Source organism: Miscanthus floridulus, chromosome 10 (assembly GCF_019320115.1).
Source record: "Miscanthus floridulus cultivar M001 chromosome 10, ASM1932011v1, whole genome shotgun sequence".
Lineage (NCBI taxonomy): Eukaryota > Viridiplantae > Streptophyta > Magnoliopsida > Poales > Poaceae > Miscanthus > Miscanthus floridulus.
Window position 1 is genome coordinate 71,065,591 of NC_089589.1, and position 19,073 is coordinate 71,084,663.

General features: G+C 44.0%; 1 pseudogene; it reads left to right on the plus strand.

The window, feature by feature from the left end:
- The first annotated feature begins 9,627 nt into the window (after nucleotides 1-9,627).
- On the plus strand, nucleotides 9,628-17,106 carry LOC136485257 (chitinase 2-like; annotated as a pseudogene).
- Nucleotides 17,107-19,073: the final 1,967 nt, after the last annotated feature.

The following is a 19,073-nucleotide window of genomic DNA, read 5'->3' on the forward strand; positions in this document are numbered from 1 at the left end:
TAGCCGAGCCTGATTTTCTAGCGATAAGGTTTGTTGAGAAGTAATCTCTTCACCTTTTTCAATGATGTAGTCCTCAATAGAGAAGGAGTAGCTAGTGGTCGGTTTAGTGATGTTCTTCTAAAAGAAAAGAGAAGAAAGGAGGTGTTAGCCGATTGGGTGAATTTGCTAAAATATAGTGTAAGACAAGGCATTACCTGCTGAACTGATTGATCATCAGGATGGGTTATACCCTGGCTTGCTGGAGGACTTGGCTGAATGTTCAGAAAGTACGAGTTTGGAGCTTGATTAGGAGAAGTTTCCCTTACCAGTTCATCTAAGATTTCATCTATTCTCAATAAAGTAAATGATGATGAGCATAAGGGATAGATGTTATTTAAAAAAAGGGAGAAAAAGAGAATTGGTTGAACGATGTTACCTATAGTCTCATCAGATTTATGAGCCTTTGAACCTTCAGCTTCATGAGTCTCTGAAGCTTCACTGTCATGGATTTCTTCATTTTCGGTAGAAATTTCAGGGGTTGGTTTTACAGCTGCTGAGGTACTGCCTAGTCTGGGAATTTCGGCTTGTGGCTGCAATGGAAGTGATGAATGTAGAGGTGGTCAGGTTTACTGCTAAGTGGGGTTGTTAACCTAATAGAGAATAAAAGGTCCATACCTTAAGAGATAATTTGACTTTCTTGGTCCTTGGTTTCTTGGGTAAGAGAAAACTTTTAGGTGTTTTCCTTTTGCTTTTTCCTCTTGAAGATGCAGCAGCTGAAGTAGCAGGAGTTCTCATGAGTGCCTTTAAAGGTACTGAATCCAAAGTTGTAGGGATTTTCATGAATTCCTTTAATTTTGGAGCATCAAACCCTAGAACAGGCTTGGGACCAGCCGAATAGTACTAGATTGCTTTGGCTGGGGGAGTAGGCTCAAGATCCTGTGCATAACCAGATGTTAAAATAAGAAGTGAATTCAAGAGCAGGGAATGATGAGCATAATGAAATTACCTCACTATCAGAAGTAAAATCGGGCTGCAAGTTTTTGCATAAAGGATGAACTGAAATATTGAAGATATGAGCATGCCATTCTTGCCACCAAGAGACAAAGAAGGGATGAGCAGCATCTATTAGCCCAAATGGAGATGGTTCATATGTTGGCAATTCCCATCCTAACTCAAAGATTTTCTTGGCTTTCATTCTTTCTGTTATTACTTCCCTTGACTTTATGATTGTTGAGAAGAGGAATCTTCGGGGCAGCTGACCACATCCTAATTGTCTGGCCACCATATTTGGATAGTAGAATTCATAGGTGGACTGCACTAACCTCCCATGATGAAATTCAGCTGGCAGAGTGCAAGGTTTGATAAAGGAGTTGAAGATCTCCGTGGATTCTTGACCTGAACAACCAATTTCATAGCTAAACTTGCAGGGCAAAGTCAAATTTTCATTTTCTCTGTAAGGAAACCAGAGCACATTGCTGAATCCTTTGAAAAACAGCTTGAAGAAATGACCGATGTCTATGTCAATGCTGATAGATGATGCTGCTTCCCCATAAGTCTGACAAGCCTTAACCTTTGCTGTACTGCCTTCAGCATAGTTAACTAAAGGGAAACTTAGATTGAAGAGGCTTATGGAGGTTATCTGATGCATGTATAGCTGGAGCCACATTTGAATTAGCCACCAGGGACCATTCACACAAGAGATTTCTCCACCTTGACGCATCTGAAGAGTAATCTGATGCATCATATGATAAACAGACCCTAAGAGATATTTGCCTAGTGAGATCTGAGTGCCTGCAGCTAAGTCTTCAGCCATCACCATGTGATTCAGGGTTGGTTCATTGGATTTTCCACAGAAGATGAATCTGCATAGCCACATATTCATGAAGGCTTTCAACTCTTTGTCAGAAATGGTGCTAGATGCATTCATGTAGTTCTGGATGTATTTGACCCATCCACATCCAGAGCTAACGGCTCTTTGATTACTTTTGCTCTTGTACTTATAAGGGTATACTGGTAGTGACACGTTCAAGCCAGTCATCATGAACACATCGGCTAGGGTGATGGTCATTTTACCATGGCCGAAAATGAAGGCATTGATGGTGTCAGACCAAAAATGGGAAGCTGCTATCAAAAGGGAATTGTTTCTGGGTGTTTCTGCTAAGGATAATTCCAGACAATGGCTAATGTCTTGACTTTCCCAGTGGCTGCTGCTTTTCTCCAGCATTCTCCTGTACCAATTCCGCCATCCAGCAATTGGGGGAAATGGCCAATTCTTGAATGTGTTTGGCCATCGGTTTGGCAAGGTGATCCCAGATTTGAAAGGGATTCTTTGGGTTTCCTTCTCGATAATTTCAACAGGGTCAGGATTTCCCATTGGACCAAGGAAATAGGAATCGGGGTTGGTAGCATAGGGGATCAAAATCTGATTCTTGTATTCCTTTAAAGGGTGATTGAAATCAAAGAGGAATAAGCCAAAAGAAGAACGGGAAGATCAAGTGGAAATTGCCGAATATAAGTGAAGTTTACCTCTGGGATTTCGTCCTGGGTCACCATTAAAGATTCGAAGTGGGTCTGAGGTTGCGCTGAAAGCTTGAAATCTTGGACGGCGGCTGCGGTGTTGAACGATGCTGACCTAGGAGGAAGAAGGAGCTTGTGGTCAATTTCAGAATAAAACGACTTTTATCCTGAAATTGAGGGGGCATGTGTTAACACTGGATTTTGGTTGACTTTGGAGGATGACAGGTGGACCTGCATGCGGGAAGAAGGATATTCGGCAAACAAAACGAGCGGTTGGCTAAATACTTATGCGGTCGGTTACTCCAGAAGGTGGTGACTCCATTCAGGAAAGCAGAAGATGGTAGGCAAAGCCGATCGAAAAGATGAAAGTTGTAATAATAAAGGACTCTGAGAGTTTAGGGCAAGGAATCGTAGTTTCCAAGTTTGTTTAATAGTTTCTTTGTAAATCGTAGTCTTCTAGGACTCGTGTTTTGTCTAGGGTATAAATATTGACCCTCGACCATTGTAATAAGGGTTCACAACCAAATCAATACAACCAGCCCCGTGCCAACCTTCGAGTCCTTTTGTCAAGTCATCGAGTTCTTCGAGAGGAGTCATCGATCCGTCGACCTCCGTGAGTTCCGACAACCTTGTTATCATGTTTAGTATCATGCGGTGGATTTAGACGTGATGCAAGTAGTCTTGTTTGTTTTCAATGGTCGTGCGGTGGATCTTTGTTTGACAATCAAGAAGTCTTTGCTTATGCTTTGTTTATGAGTAGACACCGTGCGGCAGGCGTTTGCTCAATATGCTTAGTGAAAGCAAGACAGTTATCGGCTCTATTAGATACGGCAAAATCTAAATAGATTCATTAAGTTATCCTGTGTTGCATGTTTTAAATATTTTATATATTTATAACACACTTCTGCCCAATCTAGATTAATATTGTTCGGCCCTTTTTTATGGTTTTATTCGCGCTTCAATGATCATTGCTTTTCATATTACCTTTGCAAATAGATAACATGCTCATAATGGCTGAATTATTTTAATCTAGATTGTCACATGTTGTGGGTTCATGCCTGTTAATTATGTTTAAGCTTTAACGAAACTAGGTGTCGTGCGGCAGATGCAGGTTTTAGATTAGTTTAATCGTGTTTATTTGCATGTTCCTTCTTCATGGACCCCAACTCGGCTGGACTGCTGAGCTTGGTTATGCATTAACTCATAATTAATTTCACTTGTTTAGACATGTCTTCCCATGCATATGCATTCAGCAATCAGATTTTTACGTGTGCTCATTTTACGATTAGCTGAATGGTTTATAAACCTATTGGCAGACAGCTTCCTATAGCTGTATGTCATTGTAAGTGGCTTCAGGGCCGTATATATGGAACTGTCTGGTCTCACCCGACATGTTCCGGTTTGGCATTTAACTGTTTTATCCCTTGTTAGTTTTTTTCAGGTCAAACTGACTAGCACGTTTCCGGATCACGAAGCACCCGGGGGCCCAATTGAAGCCATGCTTTCCGACTTGCTGTGTGTGAGGCACAGTGCGTCACATTTTGTGTCAACAGATTTGTGAGTTTTTCTCTTCACCCTCGCTCTCTCCCTTTTCTTTTCTAGAAACCACCGTAGCTCTCAAGAACACTCTCGGCAAGAAGGAAAAGGAAAGGAGGCGGCAGATGAGGAATAGGCGAAAGAACAGGACAAAACCCCTCTCCCTTCTCCAACTTAAGGAAAAGGTGCAGCAGTTGGGGAAGGCGCGCCGATCCGGAGAGACGAAACAATAGAGCAAAAAACCCTCTCTCTTTGCCATTTAATGCAGATGAGACGCACCAACTACCGCACGATGGGCACCAGAACTAAAGCACCACCACATGCAGGCAACAATCCACATCCCTAGGCGGGACTTGGAAAAACCCAAAGCGGGATCTCCACCGAGAGAGACCATCGGGCTTCCTAAGTCGATCGAATGGCTCAGAAAAACACACTGAGAGACAGGTAGGAAGTGAAGGGACGCCCCATGTACGCCATGCCAACTCCGTCAAGAACGACGAGCATGGGTCCCGGTCGGACATTTCTGACTGAAGCTTTCCAAACCCTGTCACTCAAGTCATCAAGGTAAATGCTACCAACCCCCTCTATTTCTTTATAATCATTTCATACATCCACACGCGTATTCATTCCATACGCCCGTGCCTCCCAGACAATTCAGGCCCTGAACCGCTTGGGAGCTCAGGAACTAAGCATCGCACGTGCAACGAAATGCATCACAACGCTCCATGTTGCATCATGAAGCGACAGTTGCCTCATTCGACATGAGCAACCAACAGAGCCAGGGGAGAAAAACATCAATGAGCCTCGTGCGGCCCTTGCCTAGTCTAGCAGACAGGGTCATCTCAACATTCTCGTTCGATCCTGAACCTCTTGCCAAGCCCATAGAATCTCCATCAAAGGGAGGCCGTTAGGCCACCTGGGTCGGTCTTCAGAACGACCCAGGCATATGCTGGGTTGCAGGTAAAGGAGCAGTGGAATGTCACAAGAGGGCTATGCCGACCCCATCACAAACGACGGAACTGGATTCCACTCGATTATACCCGTTAGCGAACTCACCGAGCGTGCCACTCGAGCCCGAGCGATCGGGACAAGCGACAAAACTCGGCCCCTCCTGTTATGAGGAACCAAGGACGGGGTAATGCACACAAACTCACACCGACCCCTACTAAGGCCCGACAGGGCTCGGGGGCTCAAGACACAAAACGCCTAGGTCTATGACCCCAAACTCACCCCATCCGGCTACGCTCTGACTGTGCTCCAAAACTACCTGGGTCTATGACCCCGAAGTCGCCCCATCTGGCTATGCTTCGACTGCGCTCCAAAAACACCCGGGTCTGCGACCCCAAACTCGCCCCATTAGGATATATGAGTGTTGACACCGTTTTTTGCACGTGTCAAAATAATCGGAGTGGACTAATCGGCAAGGGGAAAGTTATTGAATACTTTGATAGCCAATGAAAGCTAGTTTGTAAAGATGGTTGCCGATAGCTGGTGATGGTCGATGTAAAGGTTGATTTGGACTCGGGCGTTGCCAATGAGGTTGGAGGTGTTATTGTCGATGCCGATGAAGGAAGACTTGAAGACTACTGCCGATGAAACAGGGAATATGCCGATGAAGGAAGACTTGAAGACTACTGCCGATGAAACAGGGAGTATGCCGATGAAGGAAGACTTGAAGACTACTGCCGATGAAATAGGGAGTATGCCGATGGGAAGGAGGACGGTGAGATTTCCATCGTAATTGAGGCGGACAGGGAAATAGATAGGAGTTGATTTCCTTTTCTGTATTTGTTAGGTTATGATTCATGTAAGAGTCACGTGTTTCCTTAGATATGGGATTGGTGTCCTAGTTGTGTTTGGTTGTGTCTCTTTAGATCAGGGTATAAATATGGAGTAAGGGGCAATGTAATAGATATATATCAATCAATATCAAAACCAATTTTTACTCCTATTTGCATCTACTTACTTTTCGGCGACTTCGTCAATTTGCATATTTTTCCTTTTTACGAGTTCTCATTGATTCGGCGAGCTGCATCGTTTCAGTACGATCTTCGGCGATTCTCGAGTTCCGCGTGAGCACCTCTTGGCCGTGACTTCCGGGCGTATCGCTGTTGTCAGGACCAAAGTGTTCGTATCTTCATCCTTGTCGATTAGCAGGTCAAATCGACTGGCACGCTTTGGATATCAATTCGGGTATTAGCCCTTTGTGTTTGTAGATCACTTTTGCATCAACAATGAGCTCTAGCTCGCCCGATCCCAAACTAACTAAACAAACTGCCTCTGTTGCGTGGGCCGCACCGAGGCCAGGATCCATGACTCCAACTCACCCGATCCCACGGCGCGCACCGACACTAGGGTCTGCAAGCTCTGTCTCATCCGATCCCTAAAAAACTAATTGCCTCGCCCGGTCCCATGGCACGCACCGACTCTAGGACCCGCGAGCTCCGTCTCGTCCAATCCCTAAAAACTAACAGTCACGATCCCACAGCGCGCACTGACACTAGGATCCATGACTCCAACTCACCCGATTCCACAGCGCGCACCGACGCCAAGATCCATGACTCCGACTTGCCCGATCCCACAGCGTGCACCGACGCCTGGATCTCCGTTTCGCCCAATCACAATACTAGAACACCTCAGCTACACAAAAACGACGCCTTGGTTGAATGACTCCACCTCAACTAAAAAACACATGCACACACGCTGGCTGATGATACCCCTAGACGATTCTACCCGAATCGCCTGGGGGCTCGGGGGCTACACCCACGGGTGCGCTCACGCGCACCCGCTGACAGAACAAAAACCTCCTCCACTGGCAACACGAAAAACCCCCTAGATGGTTCTGCCCGAACCGCCCGGGGGCTCGGGGGCTCCTGTCGGGTTCATAAACCTGGAGTCCCTCATGGGCCGATTTCCCAAACAAAGGCTAAGCCCAAGTAGACAGCGCGACTCATGGGTTGGCGCAAGTATCTAAACGATAGGCCAGAAGGACGATTCAGTCACTGATCGGAAGGTCTGGCTGAGGAGGAGCGGCACCTGTTTTTTCCTACTCCAGCCTACCTCTCCGACTGGGGCGCTCGCTCTGACTCCAGCTGCCTCCGGACGGCCTCTCCAACAGGAAGGCCTGGCAAAACACTACCTCCTACTCTGACCCCATGTCTCCAACCGGCTAGAGCCAACTGGGACCAACCGACTAGGGACGCCCGCTCGGAAGGGACTAGGAAACGAACAAAGAAAGCGAGGCAAGGCACACAAGTCAAACCATGATGCCAGGGACTGTACCCTGTACACCTGTAGGAATAGTACTCTGCAACCGCCTTGACACAAATAGTGTTGTAGGCGCCATCATTTTCCCTACAGTATTGTGGGCGCCATTTAACTCCCTTACGGTAAGGCCCCCCACATGCCTCTAGGCATCGACAGTGTTGTACCATACCAGGAACATGGTAAAACCCCTTGCATGCCTCCAGGATTCAACAGTATGGCGGGCGCCAATGTCTGCCGTGCCCAAAGAAGATGACACAAACCTCCCACATGCATCTGACATTCAATAGTGATGTCAACAGTGTCATGGGCATCTACAGTCGTCCTATACCCGTCGTTGTAGGTAGCAAGACTAAGAAACATATGAACTCTCTCCCTCTCATTTGTATGGCCATCCCCATCATCTATAAAAGAGGATGCACTCTCTCCCAATAGGGTCAGTTAACCCAAGTTGATTCAAGCTCTCGAAGTCATCTCGGATTCATTAGATCAACCAAGTTCACTAGCTCACAACTACAGAACCACCAGGTTTGGACCTAAGCACATGCTTGAACACTTAGCTCATGGTGGAGCTTCTATCGCTCTCGGCCCTTCTGACCGGAGTCCGATCGGACCTCTCATGCACCATATCTTTCTCCTTCTTGTTTGTAACCCCACTGCAAACTTCGAGCACCTAGGCTTAGGAATAAAGTAACCGTCCAACTTAAACTGGACGTAGGGCACGTTGCCTGAACCAGTATAAACCCTGTGTCATTGAGTGCTAGGCCACCTCCGATCACAACGTATAGCAAAACTATAAATATTTACGTGTTGGTCACTTTCTGCACCGACACATATAGTCATCAATTCATATCGTACTGTGCAAATCTTGTTTCTTATAGTTTTTTTTGAATTTTTATTTCTTATAGTTAAGGAATGTAGGGCGCATTTAGTTCCAAAAAATTTTGGTTTTTGCCCATCACATCGAATTTTTGGACGCAAGCATGGAGCATTAAATATAGATGAAAAAAAACTAATTGCACAGTTGGGTGAGAAATCGTGAGATGAAACTTTCGAACCTAATTAGTCCATAATTAGACACTAATTGCCAAATACAAACAAAAGTGCTACAGTAGCCAAACCAAAAATTTTTTGCGAACTACACGCGCCCGTATAGTGGAATTCTATGGCGTCTAGCAGCCGAATTAGTTGACCTACTCCTTGCGATATCACCCATGTTTAGTTGGCCGAATTTTGGAATTTGGGATATTGTAGCACTTTCGTTTTTATATTGGCAATTAGTGTTCAATCATGTACCAATTAGGCTCAAAACGTTCATCTCGCGATTTCCAACCAAACTATGCAATTAGTTTTTTTTCATCTACATTTAATGCTCCATGCACGTATCGCAAGATTCGATGTGATGAATACTGTAGCACTTTTTGAGAATTTAGGTTTGAAACTAAACGCGGCCATCGTAGGGACAAAAAACTGCTCTTCCAGAGCATGACATCAGACATGACTTATTCTTCTCTGCTCGCCTGCCAACTACTACTGCAGTCAAGGAGTGGACAATGCCTATAAATGTGTGCCTCCTCCCTTGATGTGTGCGTGGCACTCGGCTATCTGGTAGAGCTCCGGCTCTAGCCAAAATAGCTTCAGTTGTAGCTTTACTAGAAGAGCATATTTACTTGAGGATGAAACAACTTCTTCCCGTTGCTGAAAAGGAGAAAATGTCTACAGTGCCCTTCTTTTTTCTTTTTTCTTTTTTTCTTTTTCTTTTTCTCTCTCTATTTATTTCTCTTTAATTATTCTCTCTCTCCACCTTATCACTAATGTGGCAATGCACGCAGACCCACCTGACGCCTGCCTTATCCTCACGCTACTCTCTGCCTTATCCTCTTGTTACTATGTCCCGTGGCCTCCTGTTCCTCTTCCCCACACCTCCGCCTCCCCGCGCTGCAAGAGACAAAGGACCGAGCCACAAGCGGCTGGCCAGTGGAGCTCAAGCACGCATGATCAGCATGGCGCACGCACCCGTGGCCACGAAGGCCAACGCCGCACCACCTCTGCTCCTCCCTAGGCCGACATTGCTCCGTGCCTGCGTGCATGGAAGAAGGCAAGGGCATCCACGACCAAATACGCCATGGGCCAATGCGCTCCTGACAAGGAGCCGATGGAAGCTCGATTTTTTGGCTCCAACCAACGCGCCTGGCATGTGAAAGCGCAAATCACATGACTCTTTCGTCGGAGCTAGTTCCTTCTAACCTGTTTGGCACCCGGGAGCCATACCAAACAACCCCTTAATTGCTTGGAAAGAGATACAAACAGTGGTCCAATGTGTTAGCCAAGATGAATAGCTACCTGTTCCATGAGTACATTGGCACATAGTCCACCAGCGTGCAGTTCTCCGATGTGCCCATCAACGCCTTCGTCAACTTCCACTTCATCCTCCCCTTTGCCATTGACTACACGCCTGTGGGGCAGCATCCCAAGCCAGTGATGACCAATGGCGTGTTCAGCCCATTCTGGGACATGGGCAACCTGTCCCCCACCACTATGGCCGCAATCAAGGCCGCGCACCCCAACATTGCCATCATGGCAGGGCTTGGTGGCGATAGTGTGTAGGTGATCGTCAAGGTCTTCTTCACCCCGACCTCCATCGACTCGTGGGTGGCCAATGCCATGGCATCGCTCACAGGCATCATCAACACATACAGGCTAGACGGCATGGACGCGAACTACGAGCACTTCGCTGACAGCACCGATGTGGACACGTTCTTCGTCGAGTGCATCGGCTGCCTCCTGATGTAGCTCGAGTAGAGCATCCCCTGTTAGATTGATCTCTAATTCCAAACTAGGCCCAATGGCCTAGTTGGGCCTTTGATCTGCACAATGATCGGGGGCACCCAGCCCACTATGGCTAGAGGGCTCCTGTCACACTGCGCAATAAATAGAGGTGGGGGCCAGCAGCTCAAGTCACGAGGTTTGCCTGAGCCAAGCTCCCAAATGACACCTAAACCCTAATTCGATCTAGAGGGGCACAGCCAGTGATGGGAAGCCACTAGCCACGCCACCCTGCTCCACCGACGTCGATGGCTTCATCGACCTCTTCCCTGAACGTCGTTGTCCATGCGCAGACTTCACCGACGAATGAGATGGTCGATGCATCTAGACCTCCCTCCACGGTGTTAGGTTCGACACCTTCTCCTTTCCCTCTCTGTCTCTCTAGTTCTACATGTATTAGGATCTGCTGCGTCTTTTATCCTGAATAGAACCATTCTATCGGCTAGATCTATGCTCCTAATGATCCTAGAAAGTTCAACAATGGTACCAGAGCCAGGTTTCTAGGGTTTTAGATCTAGAATTGGTGAACGATTAAACATAGAGTAGATTCGTTTGGATCTGAGAAAAGAAGAGGGTCACCAAACCCTAACCCTAACTGGGTGAAAGAAAGAATAGAAGGAGGGCTCGGCTTCAAGTCTACTCGAAACCGAACCCTAAACCCGTAATCAATTCAGGAAGAAGAAGAACAGAGTGAATCCCTAACTCTAACCCAAAACCCTAACCCTAGATCCCCAATCGGTTGAATCCGAGAAGAACAAACCAGACCCAAATCAATAGGGGAAGAAGGGGAAGGGGAGGCTTGCCTCGACCACTGCTGACACCGCCGTAGTGCAGCTCACCGGCATGTGGGGAGAACAAGGCCAAGCTGGGGGTGCTACTCACCGGGCTCTGGCCAAGGAGGCGTCGTGGCCAGGCCATTCGATGGCGGCGCGCTCACCTGCTAGGGAGCACACACGCCGGCGAGGGGGCCGGCGACGGCGTCGAGGCCCTGCTCGCTCTTGTTGTTGCCTGCTCTTCGCTTGGGCTCGCTCGGCTGAGTGAGAGAGAGAATGGGAGGGAAGGAATGGCGCTATGGTTTTGCCCGCGCTAGCCGAAGGGGGTTTTGTTTACCCGATAACGCCACTCGGCTGTTGGATCGGCATGGACGGCTCAGATCGAGCGGGCCATTTCGTGGCCTAGGTAGGAGCGCGCGGCCATGACACTTTGCTGGCCTAGGCCCATGTTGCGGCCTGGGTGCGACCGAGAGCCATGAAGGGCTAGTGGGCCGAGCCGAATTGCCGTCTTCGGGCCCAATAGTAGTAAAGAGGGAGCCCAATTTTCCTTTTTTTCCTTTTCAGTAAAATTGAAAAATAGAAAATGGCTCAAAAGAAATCAGAAAAATGAATATTTTGTGTGGGTAAAATTCAAGAAAATGAGTTCACTTTTTCCGCTGTGTATTTTAAAGTTGTTATTTTCATTATTAAATTCGAACCAACGGGAGAATTTAATTTTGAAAAATGGATATGTTTTTAGCTTATTATAATATTATTATTATTCTGACCAACGTTGATTAATGGCAATATTATGATGAGTTTTGTCATGCATTAATTCTATTTCTGCCAATGGAGATGTAGAATTAGTGTAGAGGACAATTGTATGTTTTAATTTTGACCAACGTTGGAACTTAGGCATGCAATTGTTATTATTATGTTTATGTTCTCACTCTATATGAATTATGTTTTCAGGCGGATACAACTTGATGGGTTGTATCAAAGAGAACCCCACTCTCAAAGGTGACAACTACACGGAGTAGAAGAAAAAGATTGACCTAGCTTTCATCTTGGCTGAGGTGGACTAGGTAGCCACCTCACCATGTCCCACTGAGCCTGTGGCACCAGTGAGGGAGACAAACGAGGCTGATGCCACTTGGGCAACTAGAGAGAGGGATTTTGCATCCCAAAAGATGTCCTATGACCTTTAGCATAGGAAATGGGTCACTACCAACAAGAAATCTATGGCTGTGATAAAGAACACGATTGAACCTGCAATTGTGGGCTCAATCCCAGAGTGTGACACCATCACTGAGTACCTCGATAGAATAAAGAGTCAGTTCATGGCTCCTCAAAGACATATGCTACCCAGCTGATGAAGCAGCTGGTGACAGAGAGGTACTCTAGAAATGGTGGCATAAGAGAGCACATACAAAGGATGAGCAATTTGGCATCCAAGCCAAAACCAATGGATCTAGCTCTCAAGGAAGAGTTCCTTATCCATCTAATTTTTTCTTCCTTGCTAAAGGAGTTTGACACTTTTGTTGTCAACTATAACATACAGCCCGAGAAGTGGGACTTAGAGAGGCTCATGGCTATGTGTGTGCAAGAGGAAGAGAGAATGAAAGCTACCAATGGTGGCACTATCAATTATCTGAAAGACAACAAGAAAAAGAATACTAATGCTAACTCCTCCTCAAAGTCAAAGGGAAAAGGTCCCATGCTACATCAGCCTCCGCAGAATAGTTCACAGTAGAGAAAGACTAGTGTCTCTATTGCAAGAAGACAGGACATTATAAGAAAGATTGTCCTGATTACTTAAAGATGATCATGGCAAAGAAAGGTGAGAATATTATTACGTTCATAAATGAATCCATGTATGTACAGTATTCAAAATCTACTTAGTGGATTGGCTTAGGTGCAACTGTTCATGTTGCTAATTCTTTATAGGGATTCCATTCGATGAGGACTGCGCAAAGAAGAGAAAGACATGTTAAAGTTGGCGATCTTTCTCTATGTCCGAGCAGATGTTGAAGCCATTGGTGATCTTTCTCTAGAGCTTGCTGATGGTTTTACACTTTTACTTAGAGATGTACTTTATGTTTCCTCTTTATAGAGAAACTTAATTAGTATTTCATGCTTGGACAATGATGGATATGATTGCCATTTTGGAAATGGCAAATGTAAGATAACATTTAATAATGCATGTGTTGGTCTTGCTATCTTACAAAATGAGCTTTATTTGTCATCACTACGTGATGATCTGAATGTTGTATGTGATGATGGGAATGTTGCATGCGACAATGAGAATGTATCCTCATCTGTGGATGTAAACAGAAAACAAAAGAGAGCTCACGATGCGTTGTCAAAATTATGACACTATCGTTTAGGCTATATTTCGAGGGGGGGAATAGAAAGACTAGTTAAGAATGATATTCTTCCTCCATTAGAGTTCTCAGATTTAGAACAATGCAGAGAATGCATAAAAGGAAAGTATGTAAAGAAAATTAAGAAATATGCCAAATGAAGTGTAGGAATTTTATAGATTATTCACACAGACATCTATGGTCCATTTTCTATAAAGAGTGTGGATAGTTATGATTCATTCATAACATTCACAGATGATTACTCCCGTTATGGCTACATTTATCCAATCAAAAAACGAATAGAAGCATTGGATAAATTTAAGATATTTAAGGCAGAAGTTGAAAACCAACACAATTTAAAGATTAAGATAGTCAGGTCTGACCGTGGGGGGGGAGTACTACGGTCGGCATACCCCATATAGCCAAGTTCCTGGACCTTTTACAAGGTTCTTACAGGAGAATGGCATAGTAGCCCAGTATTCTACATCGGGCGAACCTCAGCAGAATGGAGTAGCTGAAAGATGGAATCGTACCCTGATGGATATGGTGCGCAGTATGATAAGTTACTCCACCTTACTATTGAACCTGTGGATGGAGACGTTAAAAACCGCCATTCATATTCTCAATAGAGTACCAAGTAAGTCAGTGTCCAAAACACCGTATGAGTTGTGGACTAGAAGAGTACCCTCACTAAACCACTTACGTGTGTGGGGGAGTTTTGCAGAGGCTAAAGTATTTAACCTAAACATTAGGAAGCTAGACCCTAAAATAGTAAGTTGCCATTTCATTGGCTACCCAGAAAAGTCAAAAGTTTTTCATTTGTACTGTCTAGACAGACATACAAAGTTTGTGGAAACGACACACGCTGTCTTCCTAGAGGATGAAATGATGAGGGGGAGCATGGTAGCTCGAGAAATTGACCTTGAAGAGAAGCGGGTGTATGTGCACACTCCGATGATTCATGAGCCATTTTTCTCACTACCTGTTGTCGTTGCACTGATAGTGCAAGATACTGTGGTGCTAGCACCTGTTGTTATTTCCGCCTGTGGTAACAATGAATGATGATGAGGAACCTGTTCTTCAGGATCCTGTAGAACCTATTACCACACATGAGAGGGAGCAACAACAGCCTCAAATAGAAGATATGCCAAATGTGGAGGCCCCTAGAAGGTCTCAAAGAGTTAGAAAATCAGCTATTCCTGCTGACTATAAAGTATACAATACTGAGGAATTTCAAATGGAGGATGATCCCACCTCATTTAAAGAAGCCATGAGAAGTAACCATTCATCAAAGTGGCTTGAGGCCATGGAAGATGAAATGAAATCTATGAATGCCAATAAAGTTTGGGACTTGAAAATAATTTCTAAAAGAGCCAAAACAGTAGGTTATAAATGGGTCTACAAAATAAAACTTGACTTTCAAGGGAATATATAGAGATATAAAGCGTGACTTGTGGCAAAAGGCTTTATGCAAAGAGAAGGGATTGATTATAATGAGACCTTTTCTCCAGTCTCATGTAAGGATTCCTTCAAAATTATAATGGCATTAGTGGCACATTACGATTTAGAATTACATTAGATGGATGTAAAGACGACATTTCTCAACGGGGACTTGGAGGAAAGTGTTTACATGGCACAACCGAAAGGTTTTATCATGGAAGGAAAAGAACGAATAGGATGCCGCCTAAAGAAATCCATTTATGGATTAAAACAAGCTTCAAGACACTGGTACTTGAAGTTTGATCAGACAATAAGGAATTTTAGGTTTAAAGAGAATGCAGAGTACAATTGTGTCTATGCAAAGTTTAAGAATGATAAGTTTATCTTCCTTGTCCTATATGTGGATAATATCTTACTTGCTAGTAGTGATGTCAGCGCTGGAGATAAAGAAGTTTTTATCCTCAAAATTTGGTATGAAATATCTTGGTGAAGCTTCGTTCGTTCTAGGGGTCGAGATTCACCGAGATAGAAGTAAAGGGGTATTAGGACTGTCACAAAGAGCATACATAGAAAATATCTTAAAGAAATTCAGTATGCACAAATGTAGTCCCTCACCTGCTCCTATAGTCAAGGGCGACGGATATGGAGATTTTCAATGCCCCAGGAACCAATATGAGATCGATCAAATGAAAGCGGTTCTATATGCTTCAGTTGTTGGAAGCTTGAATTATGCTCAAGTATGTACGCACCCTGACTTGGCATTTGTTACTAGGTTACTTGACAGATTCCAGAGCAATCCTAGAACAGAACACTGGAAATTGGTAAAGAAAGTCTTACGTTATTTGCAAGGAACGAAAAGCCTCATGATGACGTATAAAAGATTAGATTCACTCCATATAGTAGGATATTCTGATTCTGATTATGCAGGAGATGATAGAAAATCCACGTCTGGATATGTATTCACTCTCGCAGGGGGAGCTATTTCATGGAAAAGCTCAAAGCAAACTGTCACTACATCGTCCACAATGTATGCCGAGTTTGTAGCGTGTTATGAGGCAACGGGATAGGTGAACTTGCTAAAGAAGTTCATACCCGGTTTGAATGTGGTTGACGATATTTATAGACCACTTAAGTTATACTGTGATAATAATCCGGCAGTACAGTATGCTCACAACAATAAGTCAAGTGGTGCGGCCAAACACATTGACATAAAGTATTATGTTGTAAAAGATAAAGTCCGGGATCATGTCATAAGTCTTGAGCATATAAGTACCGAAAAGATGCTCGTGGATCCGCTTACAAAAGGCTTACCACCAAACTGGTTCGGAGAACATGTAGCCGGCATGGATTTAAGGAAAAGCCTATAATTCCTGAACAAAAGAAGGCCCAAAGTTAAGTATCTATTTTAGAATAAAGTGGTGTGTTGTAGCTGTTAAATCTATCGGCAATTGATCGTGACGATAAAACATGCTCTATGCGCTAATCTGCAATGGAATGAACAAAAGTAAATGATATGGAATTGAAAGATGGTAGGAGATCAAGAGAGAGATTATTAGATTGATCTCTAATCCCAAACTGGGCCCAATAGCCCAGTTGGGCCTTTGATCCACGCCCTGATCGGGGGCGCCCAGCCCATTATGGCTGGAGGGCTCCTGTCACACTGCGTAATAAATAGAGGTGGGGCCGGCGGCTCAAGTACGTCACGAGGTTCGCCTAAGCCAAGCTCCCCACTGACACCTAAACCCTAATCCGATCTAGAGGGGCGCAGCTAGTGACGGGAAGCCACCAGCTGCGCCGCCCCGCTCGACGTCGACAACTTCATCGACCTCTTCCCCGAACATCACTGTCCGTGCGCAGATTTTACCGACGAACGAGATGGCCGACACTTCTAGACCTCCATCCACGGTGTTAAGTTCAATACCATCTCCTTTCCTTCTCTGTCTCTTAGTTCTATATGTATTAGGATGTGCTGCGTTTTTTATCTCAAATAAAAACCATTCTACCGGCTAGATCTATGCTCTTGATGATCATAAAAAGTTCAACATGCCCAACATCGCCACCTCCATCGCGCCGTTCGAGGACCCCGTGGTCCAGGAGTACTACCAGCCGCTGTGGCGCAAGTACTCCGGCGTCATCGACTACGTCAACTTCCAGTTCTACGGCTACGGCGCCAACACCGACGTGCCCACGTACGTCATGTTCTACGACAACCAGTCGGTGAACTACCCCGGCAGCAAGGTCCTCGCCAGCTTCAAGACCGGCGACGTCACCGGACTGCTCTCGCCAGACCAGGGCATCAGTGGGGCCAAGGAGCTGCAGCGCAGAACAAGCTGCCCGGGCTGTTCATCTGGTCAGCGGACAGCTCCAAGAAGAGCAGCTACGGCTTCAAGTACGAGACTGAGGCGCAGCAGATCATTGCCAACCACTGATCTCTGCATCTAGGCATCTAGCTTAACAAGGGATCACACTAAATAAATAATAACCTCTCAGGTCAACGACAATTACTTGCAGGTTAATTAAAGAGGTTGGTCTTGATTTAAGGACCAGAATAATGGTGACTGAAAAAATGCAAGTTTATAAACAGTAATAAGCATGCTGTTTGCGTGCAGTATTAATAAGAGTGAAAACCAGTCTATCCACCGCATGTGTTTGGGTTTTGCGAAGCACTAGGAGCATTGCTAGAAATCGGGTCGAGGACTATAATTTTCATACAAAAAGTAAATATTTATCCAACACTATAGAAAAATATGAATTTTTTTAATACAACAAACTCTGGTACGCGATTCATATGCTGCTCGAACGTTATATTACTTTTTGAGCATTTTAACAATTTGAAAATGACAAAACTCAAAATTAGAAATTTGTAGATCTCGTCGAGAGCTATAATTTTCATATATAAAGTATCTTTATCCGACACCATTCAAGAATGATATGATTTTTCTAAGATGACAAGCTCTGGTACACGATTAATATGTTGCTCAAACTTTATATCATTTTTGGAGCATCTAAACAATCTCAGCTGATAAAACTCAAAATTAGAAATTTGTAGAGTTTATGAGAGCTACAATTCACACTTAAAATATTTTTATCTGACACCATACAAGAAAGGTATGGTTTTTTGAAGACGGCAAGCTATGATACACAATCAATATGTTGCTGTACATTACTTTTTTTAACATCTTAACGATCTCAAATGGAAACACGTAACTAGAAAAGTTGTAGATATCATTGGAAGCTATAATTTTAAAAATCATCTTAATCCAAGATACAAGAAATAGATTTATTTTTTCTAAGGTGGAGTCTTGCTGTTAACACACAGGTCTCATTTATCAGATTTATGCTATATAATAAGATATTGCGTCAGGTAGACGCCCGTTTAGATCTATATAAGACCCGTTATAACTTTATATAGCTAAAAATGTATTTTGAAACTTTAGGATCTATTGATGATCAACTCTAAACTAACTTTGAAATAACTTTGAGGGCTCTTTTGACTTTCGAATACAGTCTCTTTATCAATATACTGTTTCTTTTACTCTAATAAATAAAAAATAAAATAAAATAAATAAAAAATGAAATAAAATAAATGAAAAAAGAAATCATTTATTTAATGAATAGTTGTAGCACCCGGTCTTAAGGACAAAACCAGATACGCACCATATGTGAGCCCATGAAGTCAAATCTCACATATAACTACAAATAAGGGTAATATCAAAATACAATGCTTAATATATAACGTATTTAGTATAAAGAATATAACCTTAAACAGCAAACAGCAGAAAGACAACTCCAATCTTCGGGTGAAAACTCCAATCCACAGGGACAACTGACTGGTTGATCACAAGCCTAACTTCTTCAATCTCTAGCAATCTGGTACTCTTCCGGGATTTTTCTAAAGTATTGAAAAGGTAAAACAAGCGTAAGTACATGTCGTACTCAACAAATATAACATGGGGTTCATGAGGCTCAAAAGGTTGACACTGATTTTCTGCAATTAGCTTTTAATAAGTCATGATTTTAGCAATTGAGTAGCAACAAGTTTATCACAAGCCCATGTAAACACATGATCAAATAAATATGAATAATGAATAGTATAAAAAGTAGTAATTAGTGAGCATCTTTATCATTAGTATCATCAGTGTTCATCATCTATTTCGTAAGGGTTCCAAGGCCACTCGTGACCGTGAGCACAGCTGATATACCAGTTTTACACTCTGTAGAGGTTATACACTTTCACTGTGAGTCGTGATTTACCCTTTCGCTTGAGGTCACGAGCCTCTTAACCCATTACCAAGAAAGGTCGGCAGGGTTCACTATAAAGCATTTTAAAGGTTCATCTAACAAGTTAGGGCCGCTAGGTTTTTAATTGGCAAACAGATGTAGAGCTCTCCTTCTA